The sequence below is a fragment of the Anser brachyrhynchus genome (assembly GCF_964034855.1).
Source record: "Anser brachyrhynchus genome assembly, chromosome: 3".
Lineage (NCBI taxonomy): Eukaryota > Metazoa > Chordata > Aves > Anseriformes > Anatidae > Anser > Anser brachyrhynchus.
The window spans coordinates 51,821,602-51,849,441 of NC_137696.1; the positions used below are offsets into that span (position 1 = coordinate 51,821,602).

At 37.0% G+C, this 27,840-nt stretch overlaps 1 long non-coding RNA gene across 1 annotated transcript in view; it reads left to right on the forward strand.

Moving 5' to 3' along the window:
- Positions 1-27,840, forward strand: part of LOC308191883 — a 352,338-nt gene that overhangs the window by 76,688 nt on the left and 247,810 nt on the right. Inside the window, exon 2 of the long non-coding RNA XR_013948336.1 lies at positions 21,030-21,176. This is a non-coding gene — a long non-coding RNA (uncharacterized lncRNA). The remainder of the gene's footprint in view (positions 1-21,029; positions 21,177-27,840) is intronic.

The following is a 27,840-nucleotide window of genomic DNA, read 5'->3' on the forward strand; positions in this document are numbered from 1 at the left end:
TGTTTGGCTGCAAAACTTTTCTCCTTTATTTCTATTCCCCTCATTCCCATTTCTCTCTCTCTTCTTCCCTTCAGTGCTCTATATTATAGTCTAGTATGGCTTTGCAGTTTCTGCAGTGACAGAAACACACAGAACATAAGAAATCAGAGCTGCCTTGGAAGGTTTGATATTAATTGCACAGAACATTGTTACTCAGAGCACAGAGCAGCATGACTGACAAATCTGGCTCAGAAATGATTTGAGCAATTTTCTTGTTGCAGTGGTGATTACGGCATGGAACATTATGTAGCTCATTTAGAAACCTTATATTTAGGAGATTTTCATTATTGTTTAGAGCAATTTTTTAAGTCCTATAGAAGGAAAAAAAAATAGTTTTCATTTTTGGATTTCAATTAGATTAGCAAATGTTAATGGTCCTCTTTTCTCCTCTTACAGCCTCCCTCACCTACCCACTTAAAACCTGCATGCTCCAGTTCTCACAGATGCCTTGGATGGTGTCTAGTCAGCTGCCTTCTTCTTTTTGGTATTAGGTGTCAGACTAAGGAGTTTCCTTAATTTAATGGCCTAGGGGTGTTACAAAAACCAGTCCAGAGAGTGGCTCGGCACCTAGGTCTTAGTTCTGAATGTGTAAACCTTGCTTTGAATTTTTGGTTGCTTTTTGGCTTTGTCTTGGGGAACACAAAGTTGCAAAAATCAAAATAAATGCCTTTGGAGTAGCTTGAGGGTGCTAAGGTTTAGCTTATGGAAAAGGAATGGATGCAGTTCTGGAGTTGAAAGGTCCATGTTCCTCTTTTGGATGAAGTCTGCAGATCACAGGAAGCAGGTAAAGACCACCTTTTGAATGGTTCAAGCATTGCAGCTGTTTCCAAATTTGGTGCAAGTTAGTCCATCTTTAAGCTGCCCTGACCCAATTATATATTTTCATGACTCTTGGAGAGCAGTTTAGTTGTTGTTTTGTTTCTTTACTGGTAAAGGCAATACTTGGATCAAGCATCTTTTTCACATTTGCAGCCCTTATCCTGGTGGCTGCAATTGATAAACCAGCTATATGTCACTGAAGACTGTCCTGTTTGCTGGGTCAAAGGCCTTGTTAAGACACACATTCAAAAATACTGAGGCTTATGCATTAATAGAACCTTGGATTGCTGGTACAGTAACTTTACACACTTTCCAAATATATATTTCCGGGTAATAGATTCAGTATTTAGCAGTATTGTCTTTGCAGCTTGGCTGTCTAAGGGGCCATTGACATTGGGTAGGTCTTGACAATGGAGATGTGAATGTTGATACATTTTGAATGGGGTGGATTATTAAACTTGGTGAAAATGACTCTTGCTGGAGACCACGAATAATTAATTTTATTGAAGGCACAGTAGCTAGAGTGGGGAGAAAAGATTATGTGACAAGTTTCTCTGGAAGAAAAGGTATGGAGAATACTTGAAGTCAATTGAAATTCTAACTGGCAATGTTTGCATAAGCCTCAAACTATATGCACAAGTAGACTTTCTGAAAGGACTATAATTACTGTTCTAATGGACTTGTGCTGTTTAACATATGGGACAATTCATTGAATTTGCATTGGATTTTTAATCTGAAGGTTCTCTTCCAGTCTCATGACTGGAGTGATAATATTGCTTCTGCAGTGTGGATGGTCATCTTTGACTGTGCTCCTTATAATCCAGCTGTCATGCCTCTGAAAGTTGAAAGCATGAATTACTGCATAAAGATACATGTGTGCTCTTTCTAACTGATGCTGTAACATCTTTGTACGAGCTGCAGATCACATATGCAAGACTTGCATTCATTAGTTAACAACACAGCTATTTAGACTTCTACAGGAAAGGAGAAGGAATATATATAGGAATATATATATATATGAATAAGAAATGATATTGGAAATGTCTACTAGTTAATGAATAAACTGGGCTTCACTATCACTTGCCTTTTTCTGTGTGGAACTATGAGTTGGACTCAGTGACTCTTATGGGTCCCTTCCAATTTGGGATATTCCATGATTTATTCCATACCAAGAAAGGATAAAAATTCAGCTTCAAAACCAATGGCTCAAAGTTTATCAGGATGATAAATAATAGCCTTGGTCAAGGCAATGATTTAAAAAAAAGAAAGTTTTGCATCATACAGTACTCATTTCTAGTTGTGACACCGAAGATGGTATAAGACTTTTAAAACATCACTGGATGGATAATGAATATTTGTTTTCCTATGATTTAATTATGCAGTGAATCTGTGCAAGTAGGTTTGTCCTGGGAATATTTGTGTAAGGTCATGTATGGCTTGTATAAAAAATACCAGGTAAGCTGAACCTATTCTGTGGCATCAGGTCTTCAGTGTTGTACCTGTTTTTGTTACATATGATGGTTTCATAAGTGGTCAGATTCTCTCTCTCTTTTACATATTTCTTGCATACATTTTATTCCTGCCATAGCCAAATATTTGACCAACTATTTGAGTTGCTTATTGTTGGGATTTATTGGTGTTGGGGCTTTCTATTTTGGAGAAAACTTTACTAGTTATTTTCTTCTAGTTTCTCTTCATGCAGCTTAGCCTTTTCCTCCTGTGTTATAAAAAGTTCATTTCTCCTTTGTTTCCTCACATTTCCGCTCAGTAAAATGTGAGAATGTCAGGTGCTCCAGATACAGCTAGTAAACCCAGAACTAGAACTTTCAAGCCATGAGAAGCTTATGTCTAATATATTCTTGGAAAACACTGGGAGCTGGATTCTTATTAATTAAATGATTTATTCTGCTGGAAGACTTTTTTCTTTTTTTTTTTTCTTTTTTTGGAGTGGAGGTGGGAAGATTCTGCTGTAACTACTGGAAACAAGGAATATAATATAGATTAGTACAATTAAAATTTATTCTGAATCAAAAGACTGGCTAAATTCTCTGCATTATGATGCTAATCTTCAGTTGATAAAAAGATGCAAGGGCTTGTGTATGATGTCCCCTGTCTTCTGGGAATTTTCCATTGATCATCGGAAAACAAAAGTTGCTAAGACCTTAATTTTAGAAATGCTGTTTTATCAGTAAGCTCTGAAATGTCCTGTTCAGGTGTGTATGGTATCACATTTCTGACTCTCATTTGAAAATACCTTCAGTCAAAACAATGATCTAGCCTTTTCTACCGAATGTAACAACTAATACCTTCACCCACTTCCTTCATCTCAACAATGTAGGATAGGTGCTTACATCCCAACTTACAGGGTGTTGGGACCTGAAAACAGTAGTCAATACCTTGCTTAGGACCTATATCAGAGGTTGTCTCTCTTTTCAGAGAGACCGCACCAACTCATTAGAGCTATCTTTCTGTTTCAGTGTTGGATACGGTGCTCTCATATTCAGCTGCAGTACGCAGATCTACAATAGATTATAAGAGGCTACCTGATGTGGGATTCATTGATGTGCATGCAGTCCTTTTTATGCCACAGGTGTCCAGAGGTTTAGTAGACTTATGTGGTCCCTCTGCAGTGGATATTACACAAAGCACTTCTCATTAAAAGGCATTCTTCCTGGCACTTGCTTCTCTGCAAGTATGTGAGCATGATACAGCAGTCTACGTGTAAATTAGCTCAATGAACTGCTGGCGAAACACATGCACTCTGTACGCTAATGCATTTGGTACACTGAAGCTAATTTACATGTTCCATTCAGTTGTTTTATGTGCCATTCTGCTTCCTTCTTTACCTTTCCTAAGTGTTGGAAGCATCTGGCACTATGTAGCTCAAATATTGATAATGAATTTTGGGTGCATGTTTAAAACTTTTCATTAAAGTACAAATTTTTCTCTTCAAACATCATGTGCTGAATAAAGGACTAAAAGCAGCCAAACCCTTGATTGTTTTTGGCAATTTGATGCCTCAGCCGAGGAAGTGGTTTGGCATCTAGAATTGTATTCTTGTCTTGTGCTTTTTGAAATAGTTCAATTAGAAATAAAAAGATCTAGGTAGTTAACTGTAGGAAGCTGGAGAAAAAGAAATCAACTCATTAGGAAACTCTAGCCTGGCTGGTTCTCCACCTCTCTTTACAGCTCTTTGTGCTGGGAACACCATTTTTTTCTTCCTTCTTATGGTCTTTTATTTCCACCAACACTGAATAAAGCTAGTGCATTTTCCTGCTTTTCTAAGTTATATGTATATGTTCATGTAGTCTATTGGAGTAAATTGTTTTGTTAACTGAGTTAGTCCTGGATTGATGAGTAAATTTTGTTCCCAGAGAGCCCCAGTGACTATGACTGCTTACAGCAACAGCTCCTCTCCCTAGAAATAAACATGGTGGGACATTTAGGGTATATTTCTAGCTTGCATAGTCCTGGATCAGAAGGAACCACAGAGCGATTGCAACATCACTAATAAGCTTGTTTTCCCTGCTCTAGGTACTTATGGAGAACAAGGCTGTTTGTGGTAACTTACTGATAATCTTATCTTCACATTTGAAGACATTATTCCTCCTTGGAATACAATGGAGTGTTTCTTGACTGACTATCAAATTTTATTTTTGATTGTTGACAGAAAATCCTCCCCCTATCTTTTTTTTTTTCTTTCAGTAGTGTCATATTCAGAATTTCTCTATTTTCTTTTGCTTTAAAACTAAAACTGCTCAAAAGATCACAAACCTTTTTAGGTTGGGCTTAAACTTTGGAATGAAGTCTGTGTGAAATGCTTCATGTGTTGCCATAAATGCAAGGAAAAAGATGACAAAATATGCCCCTTTTCATAACGTGGATCTAGGTCATCTTTAAGGTTTATTTTTGGCCCTCTGAAAGGGATGATAGAAAGCAACCCTTTATGATAGAAATAGGAAGTCCTGGTAGGAACTGCAGCTTGGAGACCCACCTTGCAGGGACCTTTCCCCTTCCCTGTTCTGTGGGAAAGGTGAAGCTCACAGTAGAAAATGGCATTTACACTCTCCAATTACTCTATTAGTTTTCCTGTTGTACGTCATGGCCCTCACTACAGTTAAGTTTTTCCAACAGTTTAGTCTAAGCTTGAATATTTATTTATTTATTTTACAAGAGGGAGTTCCTTCACCATTGTCTTCAGGAAGCTGTGTAAAAACGTGTAAAACAAAAATTGTAGGAAAACACCAAATTCCCTTCCGTTGTGCAGATATTTGTAGGAACATGTGACATGAGCACTGTATTTCTGGGTCTGTTTCATGCTGGTTGTGCTTCATGTTCTTTTTCTATCCTGAGATGCTACTTAATACATCTCATAAGATAAAGTCTTGAGCCTTTCTTCATGTTTAGCCTTCTCTTTCAGTTCTTATAAAAATTCATCTCTGTGCTACACAAAGGCCATGACACCTCTCAAAGCACTTTGCTCTTTGTTACATTCCGTTCTATGCTCTCTCTCTACCCTCAACTCTGCAGGTAATTAAGCTAAGGGGCCTGGTAATGGTGAGACTACAATTTGAAGGCATCAAAGGTGATAAAATCACACTGCTGAAGATGTCTGTTGTTTCTGCCTCCCACTCTTCTTGGGTTTTTAGAAAACGTGAGGAGGCTTTAAATTATGAAGCATGGATAGGAGCAGAATTTGGAAGGCAAATGGCTGTTATTTTAATGTGAAATCTGGAAGGCTCATTTGTTGGCCTAGGGGTTAAGGGGCAGGGGACAGCTGTGCTTAGGAGTGAGAGAAAGGGTTATTGGTGAAACCAACATAAAGTGACTTATCTAATCTCATAATAATTTTTATGCACCTGAGTGTAATGGGATTGGTTTAGTTTCACTACTGGACATATGTTATTGAATTCAGATGGATTTTCACTGTAATCACATTGTTTTTCCTTTGAGATTACCAGAGGCAGAGTATGAACGAAGACTTTTCTAGGGTTCATTGGGCCCTATTGAAAAAAGAGAGAGAAAGAAAAAAAAAAATCTGTATCACAGCACTAAGCAAACATTGTGGAATGTCTCCTTAAATGATAGTCATCTTCACTTATTAGTCTTAGAACTATATTTCTAACCAAGATTATTATTCAAGCTTTGTGCTTGCCTACTTGCTGTGGACTGTAGCCTGCACCTCTGTGGAAATGAATGACTTTGAAACTGTAGTAATCAATCCTTCAAATGTTTTGATAGATCAGTAAAACTACTGTCAGTCTCTAATATGTTCCATAATCAAAATGTCACTTTATTTATTCAAACAGTCAGATTTGATGTGAAATATTAAGTGCGTGAATGCACAAATAGTGCCTGTGGGGACAAATTCATCTCTTTTTCAGTTATGCATCAGTTACTGATGATTTCTGGTTTCCTCTGAGGATTGTTGGGTATGTATGTTTTGTAGTCATTATTTTATGAGCCAAGTCTATGACCACTGAAGTTACTGTGGTGGGGTAAATAAACCCTGTCTAGCCCTGGCGAGAAAGGATTGAATTTTCTCCTGTTTGTTTTGAGTGAAGGGATTTGCTTCAGAGTTTCATTGTCTTGACTTGTGCATTGTATGATATATATCTCAACACACTCAAGGGCTTAGAGATGCCAAGTTGGATAAGAAAAACTGGAGAGGAAGAGATGTGAATGTGAGTGTTAGTGAGTGAGTCTAGAATGTGAGTCTAGTTAAAGAGAATGAATGTAAGTATTATCATTAGCTTTTTAATTGTTGGAATTGTATACATTAAACAGAGGAAGAAGGATCTTTTCTGATTTACTTAGCCAAGCTGCAAATCTTATACCATAAAAGATGCTGAAACTGAAGTATGCATGATCCAGACAACTTCTTGCAAGTCATTTTGTCCACAAGGAAGGATCTTTACAGTGATTTTCAAGTCAACCATTACCAATTTTCATGCATAGCTTTCTGAAGCATCAGGGATAAGTTAAAGGGAGAAGATTATTCTATTTTAGCCTACTATAATTTTTTTTTTTGTATTTTCTCTAAAGCAACTCAAGCTGGCTGTTATAAGCAACAATGTATTGATGAGAAGAGATACAATTATGATCTACTTGGGGCAGTTGGTATGCTCCTGTTTCACTGAGGTGGTACTTCTGAGGGTCATTGTAGGTTATCTGAAGCCCACAAAGAGCATTAGTTCTTGTTTCCATGTGGGAATAATTCTTACATCCACATAAAAGTATTTTAATATATACATAATATATTTATTTATATTTTATAAATTTGATGTAGGCTGTGCAAATAGAACAAATCTTTTAATAATACTGGAGTTTCATTAAAATGTGCATATATGCTTTTAACTGCAATTCCCATACCAATTTTGCCAAGTTCATACAAATTTAAGAGTAAAAATATATTGGAAATACGGACTTCGAGTTGCTTTCTTTGTATAGCTTGAGAAAAACTTTCAGGTAGAGGTATTAGCTGCCAATAAGGATCAAGATTTTGTATAAACTTTTTATTTTTTTCATAATCAATGTCAGATGTCAGCAGGAGTTTAACCAAAGTCATGGCTGCAGGGCTAGGCCTTGAGTGGAAAAGCAGTCAAAAAATCACAGCTATAGCAGTGCTTGTTACCAAACAGCAAGACTTTCACTTGACTCTTCCACCCTTGTACTGCAGTTCTTCAAAGAGCTTCAAGTAAGTAAGCCTGATTGACATCTCCTACTCTACAAACTGAAAGTATTTTAGCATGCTTTGTTCTTGTAGGGAATATGCTTGGACCATGTCTTGAGCCACCTTTTGGCAAATAAACGTGGTGGTGGATTTTTTTTTTAAAAGATGGTGTGGATTTCATCCATTAAAGATGTGTTAATTGCATTATGTGATGGTAACATTTTACAATTTTGACAGGAAAACTACATTTATTTAAAAAGTTTAAAATTAAACGTATTACAGAACTAGAGCTCAGTGTGACTGGGTGGGTGGGAGGGAGTGGTTGTGTTTCCTTAAGAGTAAAGCCATTCAGTATGTTATTGATCATAGCTTTGGGTATCATTTCAAACTGTACTTGTTTACTTTCTCATTTCTTCACCACTCTGTTTTAGTAATTTAATTATCTTTTTTTTTTGGTCAAGATTTTCTTTTCATTGAATTGGAATAATTGTGTGACTGGCCTCCCTTTTCTGAATTATCCTGCAAGAAGGTCTCAGATATTGGAGAGGTGGAAAGGTGTTTCTCCATACCAACCCCGTGATAAATAATTCTTGATAAATATTTACAAATAAAAAAAAAATAAAGAACACGCTTTTACCAACTGTGGCACCACCCTACGGCAGCACATTTTCTTAAGTGTGTGACTATTTCTTTTTCTCTCCCTTCCTGCACAGGCCCAGTACTTGATTCCGTGTAGACATACAAGAGAGTATTTGAAATAGCGCACACAATATTGCTACACAAAAGCAATTGTTTTCTCATTATTATGATAAACCTCTGGGGATATTAAGGGTAAGGAGTAGAGCCCCTGGAACAATCCCCTGTGAATAACTTGTCAGAATGGATTTTAAACTGCTAAGTTCTTTAGTCATATAGGTGTATACCTATGTATGCACATAACTTTTAAGAACTCCCAAACTTCCCTGACAAGGACAGGACTCTTATCTAGCTGTTAGACTATTTATTGAATCTAAGGTATTTTTTCTAAGGAAAAGTAGTGCTGTTATACTTGCTTCTAGATTATCATTTTTTTTAATCAATATCCAAAGTTCCTTTACTGATCAAATTGTAGATCGATAGATTCTTATGTCAGAAGGAACCATAAAGTCATCTGAGCTGGCATGCTCTGTGAACGTTTCAACCTGTGTAATCTTCTACATTTGCAGTCATTGCTGGTATTGTGAAAATTGTTGTGGTGTTCTCTGAAAGACCTTGTAAGTACTCATAAATATTGGAGACAACCATGGCATGCAATGTCAGCACCTGGCTGCAACTGCAATTACAAATTTTGGTTAATAGCCTGGATGTCCTTGCTTTTGACATACTGGAAAGATTTAATGAATTTAATCTGTATTCTGTCTTTAATTTGGGGTAGGTGATAGAAGTAACTTTTCTTCTCTACTTCCATTCTGTGTAGGCTTTCACAGTAAAGGCTGAGCAGGGCATAGGTGTGGGGCTAGCAGGTGTGCATCAGGACATTTTGCAGGCCCTGAGGTTTGTGGCCTGGTCTCTCAGAAAAAAAAGGCCAGCCCTGAGAAGTAGAAGATTGTGAGGCTCATGTTAGTCTTACAAAAAATGTAACCTCTTCAGTGACTTCTGTTGAATTTTCTGTTTCTCCCTCAATGCCCACAGAAGCTGGTGGCAGATTTCCTTCTCCCAGAATATCTTAGGATATTGCACGTTGATGGAGCCCACGGGTGACTCGACTCCTCCCACTTGCATCCCTGATCATGTGGTTCTGGGCTCTCTCCATGAGCCAATGCCAAGAGGCATTATGACTTTCTTTGGTGCTTTGTCCATGGTTGCTAATGCGAAGGCACAAGGCACAGTCTGCCTTCCTGGGCTCCTTGCTGGCAACTGGCGTCCGGCTTCCACAGAGAGGGGAGACTGATTTCCAGAGTCAATCGTGTTCTGTGCCAGTGTTGTCTTATCTAAATCAGGCTAAACTGGTGTGAACTCTGAGGTGACCACAGTCCTCCCAGCAGTCAGTGGCACTTCTGTTACAGAACTGTTACACCTGTACCGCTGAAACACAAAGCCTGTTTTGGTTGTGTTGACTAGGCATTCCTGTTCTCAATGTTGTGTTAACTCAAAATATTGCCAAAAAGCCATGCAGCATGAAGAGCCAAGAGTGAGAGATTTACAGGTATTGAAGGTGGATGTCTCTGCAAGTGTTTGAAGAGGGGAAACAGGTCACATTTCTATAATTCTTTCATAAATATCTATAGTTCTTTCTACAGGATGGCATGGGTGAAAGTTGAAATTAAAGGATTGAAGCACAAACTTTACTTTTTTCTGTCAGAAATCATCATGTATCATTAAGCTGTTTTTGAGTTTTAAAATCTTTTTTTTTTTTTTTTTATTGGGTTGTTAAATTGAAATTTAGGGATGCTGCTGGAGTGCTGGTTCTCAAAGATTTCCCGCTCAAAACACTTCCTCTGCTGGGGCCACCAGATCCAGTACTCACCATCTGCTGATGGTTATCACAGATTGGCATTTGAGACACTGCAAAATTAACTCTTCTTGGGATGGTTCTTGTACTCTGGACAGAATTCATTACTCTGAGTCATTTTTTTTTGTTTGTTTGTTTGTTGTTGTTTTTCCCCTTGAACTTGCACATTGCTTTTTCCAATTTTCCAGACAAGAAAATTTTTAGGTGGTTTATTTGTTTATACCCCTCCATAGATAACATCATAGTGACTAACAAATAAGTCTCCCGTTAAAGAAGCTCTCCAGGTACCCTGTGTGGTCATCCAGGCACTCCTTTCCTGAGTGTCAGAATCTCCATCTTCCAGCTGTAAATTTAGGCAAATGTCTTTATGTTCTAGTAAATTTCACATTGAAGAGGTATCTGACGGATCTTTGCTTTTTGACCTTCAGTTTCATATCGTTTTTATTTTGTTTTTATTTAAGCCTATTCTGAGACACAGAAGACACAGATCTGAAATTGTACTAATAGGCATACATGTTGGTTATAACTATTAGATATGTGGGTTCACATCATCTATGTGAACAAAAATCTTATCCTAGTACAGAGAACCAGACTTCTGCACTATTTCATAACAGATTCTGAGAGTTTTGGTGGAGCTTTTCACAAAGGCAAATTTGTCTCTATGCAACTTGTCAGTACAATCAAAATCAATACATATAGTGATTCTTATCAGCTATTTCATATCACAAAGCAAACTTCACCTGGGTTTAAAATATTAATTGTTCTTGTATTTACCTTTGTATGTAGAATACCAGTTAGTATTTTATAGACAATAGGCAGCAGTGATATCTGATGATAATTACAGTTGTTGGGTCCTTACCAGGTTATAAATTTATGGATGCTGTTGAAATATTTTTTGAATTCATGGCAAGAGCCATTTCATTTTAATATGAAGATACTTCAGTATGAAGTAGGTGTAAGTTGGGGGAGCTATATTGCTTTACATCAGCAAATAAACTGCTTTTCTGAAATGTGGACAAATATTTCCTTTAGTATACTATATTGTGCTGATAGTATTTTGCTTCTGCCTCACTTCTTTTTAAACCTTGCTTTATCTTTTGTGATACAATATTCTGCTTGAAGCTGGTTTCAGCCATTATTTAGCCATTACTTTTGATAATGTAGTTTTAGAAGAGAATGACTCAAACTTGTTTGTTCCTAAAAATAACAGGACTTAGTGGTTTAGTTCAGTGGTAAAGGTTGTAAACTCTTAACTTCCAGTTCCATACTTAGGAATCACTGTTTTACTGGTTATTTCTAAATTTCTATTGATCTTTCTGCTTTTCTTTAACTGCTCTGCCAGATAGCTAGATAGAAGGCTTTCATGTAGAAGAATTTGGAAGTCAAAAGCATTACTCATTATTTTGTTCATTTTCATAATTCTCCTTTCTTTCCTTCTTTGTTTTGTAAATTTTGGATTATTAGTTTCTTTGTAAGAGAAATATATATATTAAAAAAAAATCAGAAGCCCAAATCACTTTTGCTAAACACTGTCATTTTGTTATTGTCCTTTTTTTATAGGTAGTCTATTGTCTATAATGTTGTTAGAATATTTGTTCACTACTACCTAAAGTGTTATGGGGGAAATCTCTTCATGTGGAAATCCTAAGCAGTCCAGTGTAATCTTTTCTAGAGTGAATAAAGTGTCCAGAATTTCCCAAACTCAATATCTGAACAAATACTTTTTATATGCTCCCCAAGGCAAGCGAGAGCTGGAATTTAGTTTAGTTTTTGTGTGGTGTGTTTTGTGGTTGTTTGTTTTGTTTTGTTTTGTTTTTGTGTGTATGTGTTGTTGCTGTTGTCTAAAACATATCTAGGAATAAACTAAAATTTCTTCTGAAAAAACATTGCAGACACTGGCTCAGAAAACAGACCTCCAGTTTCCTGTATTCCAATTCTGTTAAGGAATGAAATGGTATACTGGGAATATTTTGAGAACTACACATGGAAATCTGACAGTCTGTCTTGTCCTGTAACCTGAAAAACCTTAATCTAATTTTTTTTTCTTGAAGACTTAGTTTTGCAATTTTACCATTCTCTAAAATGTTTGTTTCTCAAATGACCAAAAAGAAACAAGCAAGTAAACAAACAAAAACACACACACAAAAAAACATAATGAATATAGCATCATTATACAGCTAGATCACTAGCAGAGTTTGAAACACTTGCTAAGCAGTACAAGGCTGCTTAGACCTACGCAGGCAGCATCCTGGAACAGTTATAGAAAAAATGTTACTAGCATGTGCCTTCAAAAACTTTTAAGAGATTTTGAATCTAAGATACTCCTAAATAAGTAGGAATTTCTTTTATTGGGATTTTTTTAATAGAAATAAGCAGTAGTCAAGAACAAATTAACTTTGAGACCATTGATCTACTTCAGGTTTTATTTTCCCAACAACAGTTGTGAAGTACACAGTACATAATCTGCAATAACTGAAAAAAAAAAAAAAAATTGGTCTCTTCCTTGTCCATTTATTGAACTTTAATTAAAGGGTATTCTGATCAGAAGGAGCCACAGCAATGAAGAAAATAGATGTATTTTCCTTTGGAAAAGAGTTACAGGTCCTGTTTGTAGTTTTAGCTGTGTATGTAAAGTACATATCGAACAGGAGTCTTGACAGGAAATGCAGATGCGTACAGTGGCTTCAGAGCATATCACAACATGCTAATTGACATGTGAAAATAGCAATTATGTGTAATTCATAGTTTAGTTCAATTTATTATTGGGAGTAGCATTACTGTAGTAATTAGAGGCAAGCTGTGGACCAAATTCTCACTGTGCTTAGTGCTCTACAAAAACCGAGCATAAAAGTGCTACAAAAGCATTACAATATAAGTACAAAACAAGTGATGAATGCAGAAGAAAAAGGGGCAACAAAGATACAGTGAGAAACTGTTGTTCAAAGTGGTAAGTGGGACTTCTGCTATTTTAACAGTGTAATTATTGTCAAGCTTTTAGTACACATTGCAACAGAGGGGTGTTTGGTGGTGGAGTATCAAGAAAGATAGCGAACGTGACTCATGATTTATGAAGATCATCTAGTTGATGAAGTGGGAAAAGCTGGAAAGAGATGCAGGTGTGGATGAAAAGGTCACTCAGCCTCTTGGAGCTAATTAGAGATGAAAGCTGAGGTGTGAGTCCTCTGTAGGACTATGAAATAAAGGTAAGTAGTTTTGTCTTTTATCCTATAGGGAAGTCAGACCCCATAATGGGATTAAAAGAGAGTAAATGGCATGGCTGATTGAATGATTTAGGAAAATTATCATTCTCTCAATGATAAGCCACCAAGTAAGCAGGACAAGGACTGTATTAGCTAAGGCCAAAGAAGCAGGATGAGCATATTAATGGGTGAGTAAGAAAGCAATAAGTTAGAGATAACAACTGTTTCCCAGTAGAAAAAAGAGGATAAAATACTAGTTTGAACAGAGAAGTTGTTTAGGCAGCTGAGGGGGTTAGACATGCATAGGTTTGTTTGGGATCAGACAGAACTTTTCTTTGGGCTCCCATTACTCTTTCAGGCTTCTACTCCAGGTGAAGATGAATTCATGGAATTATCAAATCACAGAATGGTTTGGGTTGGATGGGACCTTAAAGAGCATTCATTTCCAACTCCCCTGCCATGGGCAAAGGCACCTTCCACTAGACCAGGTTGCTCAAAGCCCCACCCAACCTGTCCCTGAACACCTCCAGAGATGGGGCATCAGCATCTTCTATCAACAATTAATTGATATGAACAAAAAACGTACTTGTAGTTGTGGGTTTGTTTTTTAAACAGTTTTCTTTGTAGAAACTGCTATTTTTGCAGAAATTTTCCAAGACAGAACAGTCTGGGAAAGGACCAAACAAGGAAACTTTCTTGGTTACACTAAACTCAGAGGACATTTTAATTGGCTGCACTGCTCCTGTTGGCTGTACTAGGGAGGTAAGACAATTTTCCAGCTGTGCCAAGTTAGCCTTGTCAGACAGAGCAAATGAAATACCAAAAACTATGTGGCAAGGGAATTATGCAACAGAGCTGATTTAAATGTATATAGCATCGAGCACCTAATGTAGACTGGCATTGTAAATCTTGGGCAATTTGACTACAAGACATGCTAGAAGTCATAAGAATGGCTTTTCACCATTCAGGAGAGCATGAAATATGATGCAGAAATATTTTTATCTGCAAATTAAGAAGTGTAAATACGGTTCCCCTATTTTCTTATCTTTTAGATGGTGTAGTTACATCTGTGGACAAGTAGAAAATTAATTGATTGTAAGGCTGTCAACTTAGTCCAAAATAGCTGCCGAGAAAAGATTGTGTCTGGAAAACTTTAAATAGGAGAGTGATTTGTGTGTTCTCTTGGATTTGATTGTGGTCTGAGACATAGCTCCTAAGCAGAGTGTCTGCAGTGGAGTAATAGTAGTTTGAGCTAGGCTGCAGTTGGTAAAACTAAAGGGAACCAGAAACTGCAGCATAAGGCAGAGTTGAGGGCTCAAAGCCAGGAAAACCAAGTCCTTCCTACAGTCCTAATGGAAAGGAAACTCCATTCCAGGTCCTTCCCGTGAAGGAAACTCAAAGCTGAACTTCAGTATATGAAGCTAACTGGAGGGCTGTGTGAGTAACTATAGACATTTGAAAGGTTTTGACTACCTCCCGGATGCTGTTCATATAAGCTGGGATCTGATGAAAGAGAACTTCTTTCTACACAGCTCCCCTCTGTCTTCAGTAAGAAACAGATACAGAGGAATATGCAATAACAATGTTATTCCTGAATAATCAAAGCCTATTAGTAATTCTATAGGAACTGCTTGTATGCACATGTCCTGAAATGAAAATAAATAATTGGAAGTAGTCTTACCATCAGTGGAAGAGGGCTGGCTGACCTACCTTCATATACCTGTGGCTGAGTGTTTACTGAACTGTGGACAGATTGTAAATTCCCATTGTAGCTTACCCCACAGTTACTTGCTTCTCTGCCCACACACCTCAAGGTATGTTTTATGTGAGGCTCCCTTCCCATCTTCCCTGCTGTCTGGATGTAATTCTGTTCACTTTTGGCAGATTGTGACACATTAATCTCTGTCCAGCCCTATCCATTACAAGTGGAGAAACAGGATGATCAGGACACTTAAGACTGTGGCTTGTAGAAACCATGACTGTCCTAATCATAAGGCAACAATAGGTGTTGGGTAAATTCTTATACTGTGTTTCATCACCTAATACATACAGTAGAGCTGACAAATCTCAAGTTTTCTACCTGGAATTCATTGACATCTCAAGACTTAAGAGCTGCATACAGTTCCATTTTGCTTAATTACGTGCATAGTTTACAACAGCACACTGTTACTATTTAATAGTGTGGAATACTCAGCATCTGGAAACAGGTGCACGTGCTCTGTGATTTAATGTAGAAATATGCCGTTTTTCAGTTAATTCATATTTATCCTGTTGGAGAGCAGTTGCCATTTTTCAAGCCAGAAGAGAAGGGTCATGCTTTTAAAACATGGCATTAAATTAGGAGAAGGTGCATTCAGGACTTGGATCACATCATAGCTGAATTCCCATAATCAAATTAGAAAAAATACAAAATGTGCTATGAGTTCACCAGAACATATGCTTCTCTAAAAATAGCGTGTTTGGCACTATGATAATCAACTTATTGTTCAGAGTCCTTGTCAGAATCAAGAAGGGGAAGGAATGTGAGCACTGACAGCTACTCAAGTCATGAGAAAAATAGCATAATGTACTTATTTTATCATGAATTATCTAAAATTGAATACAATTTTTAATGATGAAAATTAGCAAATGCAGAAGAATAAATATTTTTTCCCAAGAATTTTGGTATATATAATACCCCAAACCTGCAACACTTAAACATAAATGAATATGTATTTTTGGATGAAAGCTCTGATCTTGTTGGAAGTTGGTGTTAATGCCAGTGACTCTCTTGTTTTGGTTTGGCTTTTTGCATTGGGCTGGTGTTCTACTTACAGTTCAAAAAAAAAAAAAATTAGTTTTTTAAAGAAAATTCCCCAAAGGTAAATACCTTATTTTCAAGGATGATTGTTGAAAAGAGTTACCCTGAGACCAAGAATCAATATATAGAGTCTAAAGTTCTCTTTGCTAAACTGATTCAATGATAAATTAACATTTATTTTGTTGTTGCTGCCTTTTTTAATGAATTTTTATCATTTTTCTTTTTCTTTTCACTTGTTGAACAAATGTGATTTCTCAGACTGAATATAACAGATATCTTTATATCCTGGAATATTCCTTTTTCCTGTTGGGCATGATTCCTATGGAATTTCAAGTTTTAATAAAGCAAGTTCATAATATTCTACATTGTGTGATCACTACAGATTCTGGTTACTGCTTGCTCCTTAGATATTTAATACATGGAAATTATTTCTTTTTGAATGCAGGCTTGTTACTTCATATCTTTGGTATGTGGACTTTTTCTTTTTGCTTGAGATTCATTTTTTTTCCAAAATTATTTTTATTCTTTAATCATTTTATCCTCAAGGGAAAAAATGTGCCTTTCCTCTTCTTTTATTCCTACAGTAACATTTTAGCTCTACGTTCAGGATATTTATTTGACCTTTCATATCTCCAACATCTAACAACATTTGTTTCATTAGCTTTTGTAAAGACAAATGACCTTTTAACTCTTAAAAAAAAAAAAAATCCAAAGATCCATTTTCCTCTTTCTTTGCTCTCTTTTCTTGCTATAGAGATAAGCTTTGCTCTTTCCTTCTACTTGCTTTAAAGACTTAAGGTGAAACCCTAGCCCTCATTAAGCCAGGAGAAATATTTCTGCTGACTTAGTCATGTCCAGATTTGACTGTTGGTTTCATTATGAGGGCAACACTGTTGCCCATATTTACTACCACTGGAGGGAATGGTGTCAAGCTGTGACAGAGGAGGTTCAGGTGGGAAATCAGGAAGAGGCTCTTCACTGAGAGGGCTGTCGCACAGTGGAACAGGCTCCCCAGAGATGTAGTCATGGCACCAAGCCTGTCAGAGTTTAAGAAGCGTTTGGGCTGTGCTCTTAGTCATATGGTCTGAATTTTTGGGGGTAGACCTGTGTGGTGCCAGGAGTTGGACTCGATGATCCTTATGGGTGCCTTCGAACTTGAAATATTCTATGATTCTATGATACTCTTAAAGAGCTCAGTGTTTACTTTGCTTTTTTATCCCTCTTTTCCGTGAACTGTAAGCATGAAGTTTTTTGTTTTTACTCTTGGTAAATTGTGGTTCTGTGACTAGAAGAATTGCTTCAGAAGATACTAATTGAGATTATCATCAGAGTTGGAAAAAAAAGGTTCCTCTAAAAAAAAAAAAGTCAAAATGTGGCTTGTTATTCAGAATTGGGAAGCACTATAATTCTTCATAAAATGAAACACGAGTAAGTCAGTTATTGTGGAATGTGCCTGGGGTGTATCGGATTTACATACAAAATCATCTGTCTCTTGCAGAGAACAGAGTCTCAGTTTCTGGAAGGTAGATTAACCAAGTAGCTCTTTTGGTAGGTGAGGAGTCACTCAGTGCATCTCTACTGGGGAAAAATATGAGCTTTGAAGACAAAATCTACAGAAAATGGAAATTGTCTCATGGAACTATCAATAAAAGAAATGTTTCAATGATTCTTAGATATACCAGGTGATTCAAAGAATATTTAGTTAATTTACTACAAGCACAAAATGAGACAGAATGAGAGGGTGAGAGAGCACTGTTATTACCTTCTCAGGTTGAATTTGTTTATTATACACACTTGAAGTGTGCTGTCCTGTTTTCTTGTGAAAAATAGTAATTATGTCAGAAAAACGCATACAAAAGCAAGACCTTGTAGTCCAGTGAAATTTTAAGGGACAAAAAATAACTCTCTTTTTTCTCTGAGGTTCCTAGTTAGATGTCTAATTATTTGTTATAAGAGGTACATCTGTGTATTCCCATGACAATGTTCATATGATTTATTTCAGTTGATTCCTTTGGGAAGATGAATACATAAATAATTAAACTATATATAAACTGTGATTCAGAACTCTCATTTTTTTACTGTGGTGGTCTGCCTATGCAAAATGACAGACTGGCTATGTAACAGATACATGAAAAAATTAAACGCTTTCTGTGCTCTAACACTTGCTTTTAATCATAGAATTTCTGTGGGCAAATCTGAAAGATCTGGCTCCTAAATTTTATTTTGTTTAAAAATAAGGGAAATTTATTGGTATTCCTGCTATAAATGTGTATATGTTTTAGCTCATTTTAATGGTTCTCTGATGAAATGTATAGCTATCTTGCAGGGACTCTGGTATCAACAGGTGGGAAAATTAATCTCTGTATAACACGATGCAATATTTTTGTCCTGATTTCTCTGGTAAAACATCTTAGGATCTGGATTTTATTTGCCTCTGTTGTCTTATTTCCAATTGAAATTGATAAATGCTTTAAAAAAGTTAAAAAAAAAAAAAAAGAAAATCCTTTCCGTATTGTTTTAGGATGTGCTAATGTAGACAAACTATTAAGAGTAAGAAAAGTCACTGCAGCATATCCTGTTGTATGGTGTATATATCTACAAGCACGTATTGTAGGTAGCAGCTCCCCAAAACCCTCAAAAAGCCATCTGCTCTTCAACTATAGTGTTGCAAATAGATGAAAGTCTTCTAGACTAACAGCAATCGGAAATTGGCCCCCCTCCTCCCTTCCCCCCCGAAAAATGCTGGTTCAATAGAAAAGGGGCTGGTCTTCGACTTGGGACCTGTAAGAAGTGAAGAACATCATCATGCCCTTGGACTGCAAGGCTGATTGTGTGGAAAAGTCCCTCTGCATCTGTCTGGTGCTTACATTTGTGGCTGTTTCTTAGCCCCCTTCCAGCAGTTTGTAGCTCTCTAGAAATTGAAAAATTGCTCTTTTCAAGTGTTGCAGACCCCTTGTGGGGTCTCAGAAGTAAGAGCCAAATGCACTTCTCACCAATGTGGTGAAAAGTGGAACCATCATTGCAAAGCTTCTTTGTGCTTTTTCTGATTTCTAATAAGTATAGCCAAATATATTGTAAATATTTTTCCACAATTTCTTTCATGTAAACAAAAAATCCTATAGATGACTGAATTAACTTAATAGGGATGGGTGACTGTGTGACTGGAGTTTGGCTTCTTGAGTGTATGAAGCAGGTTGACTGGTTTATTGTATCAATAATTCATTTTACAATGTTTGGTGAATTTTTTTTTTTTTTGGTCAAATCAAATCTTTTCCCACATTCTTCCACCCTTGATAATGACAAGCAGTGCATGGTCTATAATTCATGTTGGCTTGTTGTCATGAAATACATGCTCTCTTTCACTCCCAAAAGCAATTGTTAAGATAACATGTTACTAAGGAGTGTTAAAGGTTTAAATTTACTAGAAGGTGGGGTTTTAAATATTTATTTTTTGTCTGTGGGTGTGCTCATCATAGAGTTGTTTATAGAAGTACAGAGTTTTTTTTTAAATGCTGTAGTGATAGAAAACTCTGCCTGAACTAGACCAAGAAAAGTCCATCTCTAGACTACTCCAAGTCCCTTCATACTATATCAGGGTTTTATTCATCTGCACGGTATCTGTAGTAGCATCAACTCAGCTCTGAACCAGGCAGCATATATCAACCACCCTAATTCTATTTCTCTTGAGAAAATGTACTACTGAAACTGTGTCCAGTTTTATTTTAAAAGGAATTCTGGTGAAACCTGTGTAGGAGTAGAAGATACAGTTGATGCTTTCTTATTGACTCCTGTAACCTCAGTTTCCTTTTTGCTAGATGGCACACAATGAACACAGGCTGTCTGTGATATTTACTCCTGCAAAAACTGTATGTGCACATCTCTTTTCCTCATGTGCATTTATCTGGAGGTCCTAAGCTTGCTGTTGCTTAACGGTGCTGGGAGTAAGTCCAATTTTTATAGGGCAAATGCAGAAGGCTCATTACAGACTTTTCTCAAACCTGCCTCCAAGAGATCCTTGCTCCAATGTCTCCAAACCTAGGAAATCTCAGTCTTTAGACATTACCATGAAATGTGGATGGCCTGTGATGTCAGTGAGGCACAGCATGCTCCAGCTGTGTTAGGATAGTCTTGGTTAGCTCCCAGGAAAGGAAACTGTACTATCCAAAGATCTGAGATGGCATGGGCTTTTCTTGTGAAGCAAAGTAGCTGTTGGAGGGTTCTAGCCCCCTTTGGCTAGCTGATGCTCCTTGGGCTTCATGTGGAGTTCTATAGCTTTGTTTTGGTACCAGTGTGGACCTTACTGTCACCAGAAATAAGGCTAAGTGAGCATAAATGACCTGAGCATGTAGTAAATCCTCTAACGTGAGGATCATGGTTTTGCTCTTGTTTTTCTCTTTGTTTTTCTCTTCTCCAAAACCCCAAACTCAGCTAGGAATAATGACTTGAAAGAGGAACCACTAAGTAGAAGTCTGTGGACTGTGGTAAGTGGCCACCATGATCTATTTTGCCCTTAAGTTCCAAAGAATTAGGTTGATTGTATGCATCCAATTTATAATCACACTCTTCTGCAAAAGGAGTTTGTTGCCACCCCTGCCTTTCGTAATAGTCCTGATGGGTTAAATGGTTGAAGAAACTGGTTTATTTTGTGTCTACATATTTTTACATTTATCTAAGGGAAGAATGTGTAGAATAAAAATATTGTATTTAGAAATATATTCCTGTTTTCTCTCTTACTCTATTTAATGTAACTTGGCCATAACTTTGCATTAAGCTATGTTTAAGGTCTGGTATGTATCCTCCCTAGATCACATTCTCAAAAGACAGCAGTCTGTATTGTTCCTTTGATTTCAGTGGAGTATGCCAATTTATATATCAGTTGTATAGGGAAGTATAATGAAGGGCATGTTCATTCAAAACCAAAATTGAATACCTTTCAATCTGTCCTTACCCTCTGTCCTCTAGAATAAACTGGAACTAATTGCATTGATTCATTTTTTCTTTTTGCAGGATACTGAAAATGTGCATTACTCTGGGATATATTATTTGGATTTAGCATAAATTTTACACTGTCTGTTTGTCATTCTTCATCATGCCTGCTGTCAGAAATGCATCAGGAGACAAAAGCAAGCCTAATTGGCTCCAGGGAGGCTGAAGGTAGGCTGTGACCTGAAATGAGGACTGTTCTCATAATGAGAGGCAGCTGAAAGATTATGTATGAAGAGCCACTAAAATAGATTCCCTGGCTCTTTTTCATAAACCAGCAGATGGTAGCAGAGTCTACAGATCTCAGAGAAGGCAATGTACGTTAAATACTGTAACTGCCCTCATTCATTTGCCATTCATCTTTACTTGTCAGCCTCTTTGTAAGTGCCTTCTCTAGTGCTGACCCTGAAATTGCATCATTTAATCTGTAATCATATATCGCCAACATTTCCCCTTTGTATTGCATATCAACTGCATTAATTCTGCTGCACTGTGGACCACTGATAGCTGTAGGCATGTCTCTGTAGAAAAGAGAGATTCATAAAATGGAATAGAGGTAAGACGAATGGCTGACTTGCTGGTTTGAAGGAGGTGGGGAGAAGAGGGAGGAAGTGAGAGGAAAGAGGCATGTGGACATAGATTTGTCAGTCTTTTCACTCTTCTTTCATGTGTACCTCAAATTATAAATGGCCTATTACTAATACTTAGGAGATGCCAAAATGCTGAGCCCCTGGCATAAGAAAGCACAGAGAAGACACAGGTCCTGCTTACAGAGTGTAGTATTTAAACAGAGGTGCTGTGCATAGAAATGAGCCAGAAGAATATGCTTTCTGAGTTGAGACCAGCCGGTATAATGAATGTGTGAGAGTATTTCTAATTAAATGGGATTCATGGTGTGTTTTTGAGATGGGATTTGAAAGGGGAGGCAGAAGGTTTTAGTTTGTGAAGAAGTGGGGGGGACCTAGTATCCTTGAAGACTCATGTATTTTTGCCTGCTCTTGAGTCTGTGCCCAAGGATGGCAGGGCTCAAAAGTTCAAATATTGTCAACAGTTAGTCATGTTGAAACTGCTGTTGAGATGGGAGCTACATGCTGTGAGCCTGTCTGCAGTGACTGGTGAAAAATATGCTTTCAGGAGACACTGACAGACCAAGGAACCCAACATGCCAAAATGATTAAGTCAAATATATCATTTTATCTCTTGATCCACTTTTCCTCTGAAGGATCAGCCACAAGATAATAAAGCATCCTGAAAACAGCATACATGAAAAGACAGCATTATAAACTGCACGCCTACATAAGGGATGCAAAATGCTCAGTTTGATGTCTGTTTCCGTCATATTGGACAATCACCTCTGTGGCCCTGGAAAAAAAGTTTTTTTTTTTTTTTTTTTTTTTGGTTGTTTTTAACCTCTTGCCCATGGCCCGTAGCAAGAGTCGGGGAAGTGCTTTCTTTTTAGAGGTGTTATAACAGTTACAAGCTCTAGATGGTGCTATGGAATCACTATATTGTGGCCTGCCTTTTTTAATGGTCTCTTACTGTTTTTTTGGCTTCTACAAAATGTAGGGAAAGCAGAGCAGCAAAATGAAGTCAGCAAGAAACCTACCAAATAAAAAATAAAAAGGTCATAGATTTTTGTTTCAGATTCCATGTTTAGATTAGCTTTCATTCATGTATAATGGGCTAGATGTTCTAACAGTGCTTAACACATCAGGTTCTAGTATTAATGAGTTATGCTGTAGTGAGCCAACGTTTTCATTACATTTACTGGCAAGAAAAGAAAAAAGAAAAAATTAATGCAGGATTCCCTAAGAGAAAAACAGTTTCTTTCTTGTGGTTCTGAGGTTTTTTGCTTGTTGTGATACATATGCACAGTCTGCATGAGCATCTGTGCACACGTGTAACTTTGGAGGCATTCTGTACTGTGAGGATAAAAGTTTTCTGCCAAAGTCAGCAGACAGGGTCCTATGTGCAGGTGTGGGAACATTAATTCAAAAAAAAAAATTATAACAACAGAAACTGCTATCCATACACAATTGTTCATGACCTCTTGCTCCAGAATTTAGTAGTAAAGGGGAACCCTTCACCACTCCTGACACCAGGAGGGATCTATGCTCTCTACAATAGTGGAGTGCGAGTCCCCAGCCATTTGTCTGTTCTGTTCTAAGCACTGCCATGCTGAGCTCAGAGAGACAGTAAGACAACTAATTTAACTAATTTAAGACAACTATTTTCTACAGAGCAACAATAAAATATCCCTGAGTATCTAATAAATGCTGTAATATGATTTTTTTTCAGACTGCTAAAGAAAAATAAAATACAAACCCTAATGCATTTGCTTTATTCCTAGACATTTTAATTCAAAATCAAGGTTTTCTTTGAAACTCTTGTGCACATAATCACACTAGAACTCTGTAAAACTCCAGTTGAGACAATAAGTGAATCGCAATTGGTACATTTTATTTTCCAAATGTTATTTTACCATATATCTGGTGCTTCCTACTGTTATACAAACTCCTAGTCTTAACCAATGGTTATTAAAATACCTGCAATTCCTGACAATCAACCAAAAGTAAAAACTATAGGCTGACCCCAGCAAAATGAAGATAACTGGATCAAAGAAAAAAAGTCAAAGAGTAGTTGAAGTTTTGTCCTTGGAAATTCCTATGAGAAATTAGGTGTATATGTTATTAGGGGAGTCTGTAAATAATCAGTAAAAGGAAATGTTTATTTGAGAGGAGGAAAGGTCTAATATAATATAGACATTAATGTTGTCTCTATTTGTGAATGCCTCGATATTTTATTTTATTGCATGATGGGCAAGGGGCAATAGTTGCTCTCTGTCACAGGTTTCTGAAGTGTGGGACATATGCTTTCAGCAATGGGGAAAATTCATTATATATTTCTAAAATTTAGCCTCTTCTACCTTCATAATGTGAGCTTTCACTCTAAGCCTGCATGTGCTGTCTCTGTTCTATATTGATTTTATACTTATCAGTCTCATCGGTGTAATATTTGGGAGCCTTCCAGTAACTTTTTTGACAATGTAACTAACATCTGTCATCATTTCTCCCAGGAATAGATTCATGTTGAGTGTAATGCTTGGGTTTCTGATGTATGCAGAGCTGTAAGTGTAGTATGCAAACTTGAAGATGTCTTTTTTATCCTTTGTGTTCTGCGTTGCCTTTTTTTTTAAACTCACACAGTCCCAAGGCTACTTCTGATATTTTTGTTTGTTTGTAATTTGTGTCATTCTGAAAATTGTATATGAAAAGGCTGTACTTGGAATGTGCGCGTGTAGTAGTTTATTAAAAATATCGCTTGAATTTTATTCTGTGATTAAAAACTTGAAAAATACTACATTCATATGAGAGAACAGATAAGAAAGATGAGATGCAAAAGCTACCCAGAAACTTAGAAGAAAATGAAGATGTGGTATCTTTCTGGGTAGGTTTATGGGCACAGATTCAACAGCTGTGCAATGTTGAAGAATAAAGTGGTTATAGGTGCCAGCTGTATACAGCAAGTTCAAGACTGCATGGCTATATACTTGGGTGTGTTTGAGCCTTCCTAAATTCTTTGTCTGTTTCCCTATGACCAGCTAGAATGTTTTCAGCTGATACAAAACAATAACAACTGTTTTGGCTGCCTCCTTCCTTTTCCAGTTTTTGGTGTGGAATTCATTATGTGACTGTTTTGAGTTTGAAGTGCAGCAAATGTGAAAAGCTATTGATCAGAACTTCAAATGATGATCAGTGTTCAGTGGTTGCCAAACGTCAGTGTATGAATTTATTTGATTCCACATGCTTAACATTGAAGGAAATGGTAAAGAAACAGAGAATTAATTGGGCTGAAGGTATTAAATCTGATAATTATTCTAGGGTAAAATGTAAACATTTGCAAGAGCTGTTAAAAGCAAGAGAGAAAAGCCTTCCAGTCACCTTAATGTGTGGGATATCAGTTTCTTCACATTCTTGGAGATCGAAAATGCCATTGAACGAAACTTTGCCTACTGAAGCAGAAGAGCAGAGTATTGTTTGATCTTTCAAGGGAGACGTGTTTGATGCTGTTGTCATCAAACCTCAGCTATAACGATTAAATCTGTGTTCAAGGCCTTTGAAGTTCAATTCAGTTAAATCAGGAACAATGTTTGTTTGTATTTGATAACAAAATAATCATGCTTTTGTGCCATGCACACAGATTTTATCTGTAAATATACATACGTTTATAGGTGTATGTATGTGCATTATATGTGTGTGCATGTATGTATGTACCTCTGCATTTGGAGAAAGCATAGTTTTATTGCCACTCCTATGCTTAATATGCAAAATATGAATCAAGATAATGAAATCTTTCAAAGTGGGAGAAATATCAAGCGCTCTTCTGTGTGTTAGCAAGTTTGGCCACATTTTTCTGTGCAGATTTGCAGCACTGGAGTTATCATACCGGATCAGATGTGCAGTCTATCTGATCCTCGTTCCCAGGGGCAGCCAATACAGGATGCTTCAGAGAGAAGTGGACGAAACCCTATCCACACCATTTTGAAAAAAATATGCATCCTTAATATTAATGCAAAACCCTGAAGCACAGTCTTATTTCTTATTCAAAACTCTGTTTAAGAATTAACTCTTAGAAACAGGGATGGTCTGATTTACCATATAACTGTATCACTTCCACATGATCACAGAAAATAAGGCTGGAGGAGTTGAGAGGTGCTATAAGTCATCCTTTCCATCCCCAGGGTAGACCAGCTATATCCTGGGCCATTCCTCACAGGTGCCTTGATGTTCCTGAAAACAAGGTAAGCAACAACGTACACTCCACAACCTCTAAGACCAGGCCTTATTTTGGTGCTTTACTATCTCAACAGTCTCTAGATGATGATATAATAAAAATAAAATAAAAATAAAATAAACAATAGGGCTAGTGGCATAGTGTTTCGTGTGGCTATTTATTTCCACAGGCACACCAAATTATTCCTTCTTTCATCAGCAGTCATGTGTCCTCTCGTGTGGTGTAGAGGAGCAGTCTAACAGATAGGGGAGCAAAACTGCTCATGGGTGCTCCATAATAAAAGTGACTGGAGCCATTGAAAGTGGTAGTGTTGAGGTGTTGTCTCCTGCCACATGCTTATTGCTCCTGCTCCAGTACAGGGATGGAGAAAGGGAAGATGAGTCACATCTTGCAGGGTTCATGTTGCAGCCTGGTGAATTGGCTTAGTACGATACATTTCTGTCCTGGTTTTGGCTGAGATAGGCCTGTGTGTGTCTGGACTATGACGGTCTCTAAGTTCAACTTCTCTCAGTACCACAATGTAAAGTGTTCAGCATATTTGCCAGGTTGATTCATGGGTTTGAGATTAGCTCTTTACTGTGCTTTGCCAACATGTTTTTTTATTATTATTAGTTTTATTTATTTATTTATTTATTAATGCTTAATTAGCACTCATGTTAAACTAAACCATGTAGATGTTTCCATCTTGTCATGTTACTTCCTTCAAAGTGGTAGAGAATTAAAAATGATGGGCTGAGAGTCTTTTCTTCCTGTATTTTGTCTTACGTGGTTTTTAGTTTTCCCTAAACCACTACCAACTTCTCTGGCTATTTAGAAGATGATATGCTTGGTGTAACAACAGCGAATTAAGCTTCAGAAAACACTTAATATCTATTTTGAAATTGTGAGGGTGTACAAATGGAGCTAGGCAGCTCTGTTTATATGATTTATATGACCTGATATTAAAATTTCATGTAGTTACTTGGTTAATTGAATTTAAATAAATGGGTGGTTTATTAAGCTGTTTATTAAACTGGGGCACTCTTTGAAATCAAGGAATCCTAAGGTCAAATTATTTTCAGACATCTACATTTAGGTATGATTCCTTAAAATGAGCTACTCAGTGCTTTGAAAATGTAGTGAAGAAAAAGTTGTTGGTTGGCTTGATAGACCAGTAAGGAACTGTGATTTCTATCTGTCATCTAAGCAAAAGTGCCCCATTCTCCGTTGACATTCTAAGGATAGAAGCAGCTCGTGGAGATGTAATTGTATATTGCCTACCTGGAAAATAAAGACTATTCATTTTGGGTGTTAGTGTGGGAAATTATTTTTTTTTAATCAAGATGGAAGAAAGTCAAATCACCTTGTTCCTATATTAATGGGAAAGAAGATTCAAAACCCGTGACTGTTCTGCAGGTCTGGGTGAAAAAAAAAAAAATTTAATCTCAGCAGCCCAATAAATTGTGTGTTTTATTATTTGGTATTCCTCACATAAAAAGAACACAAATGAAAAGGCCTGACCTTTTCATGGGCAGCAGCAGAGCTCTGACAATAGTCAATACTTACAGCTAATAGTTGTGCAATTTAAGATCTGCTGTATAATGATACATTTGTAAACAATTTTTTTTTCTCTTTTCCTAGAGCAATGCGAGTAGCAAACTACTGGCAGTAGGTATAAAAATAAAGTATTGCTTTCCTGATGGTTGTTATCCTCAGTCCTATAATTAGAGTTGTGCTGAACTATCCAGGGAAGATGCTGATAAGGGAGCCAAGAAAAAATAAATAGAAGGGAGCAGACAGTCATAGTCTTCCTGTTGGCCTGAGCACTGCACTAAGCAACCCCTGTGCTGTTCTTCACTGATGCTCTTTTGACAAAAAATGTAATATGGAGTTTTTGGAAAATATTGCGGTGCTTGGGGACCATGAGGTACTTTAAAAAAAAACAAAAAAAAAAACCCATGAACTGAAATGAAACATGATGTGTTGATGTAACTAGGCATCTAGCAACGTCCAGATGGACTGACAAGATTGGAGAAATTCAAAACCACATTTTAAAATAGAA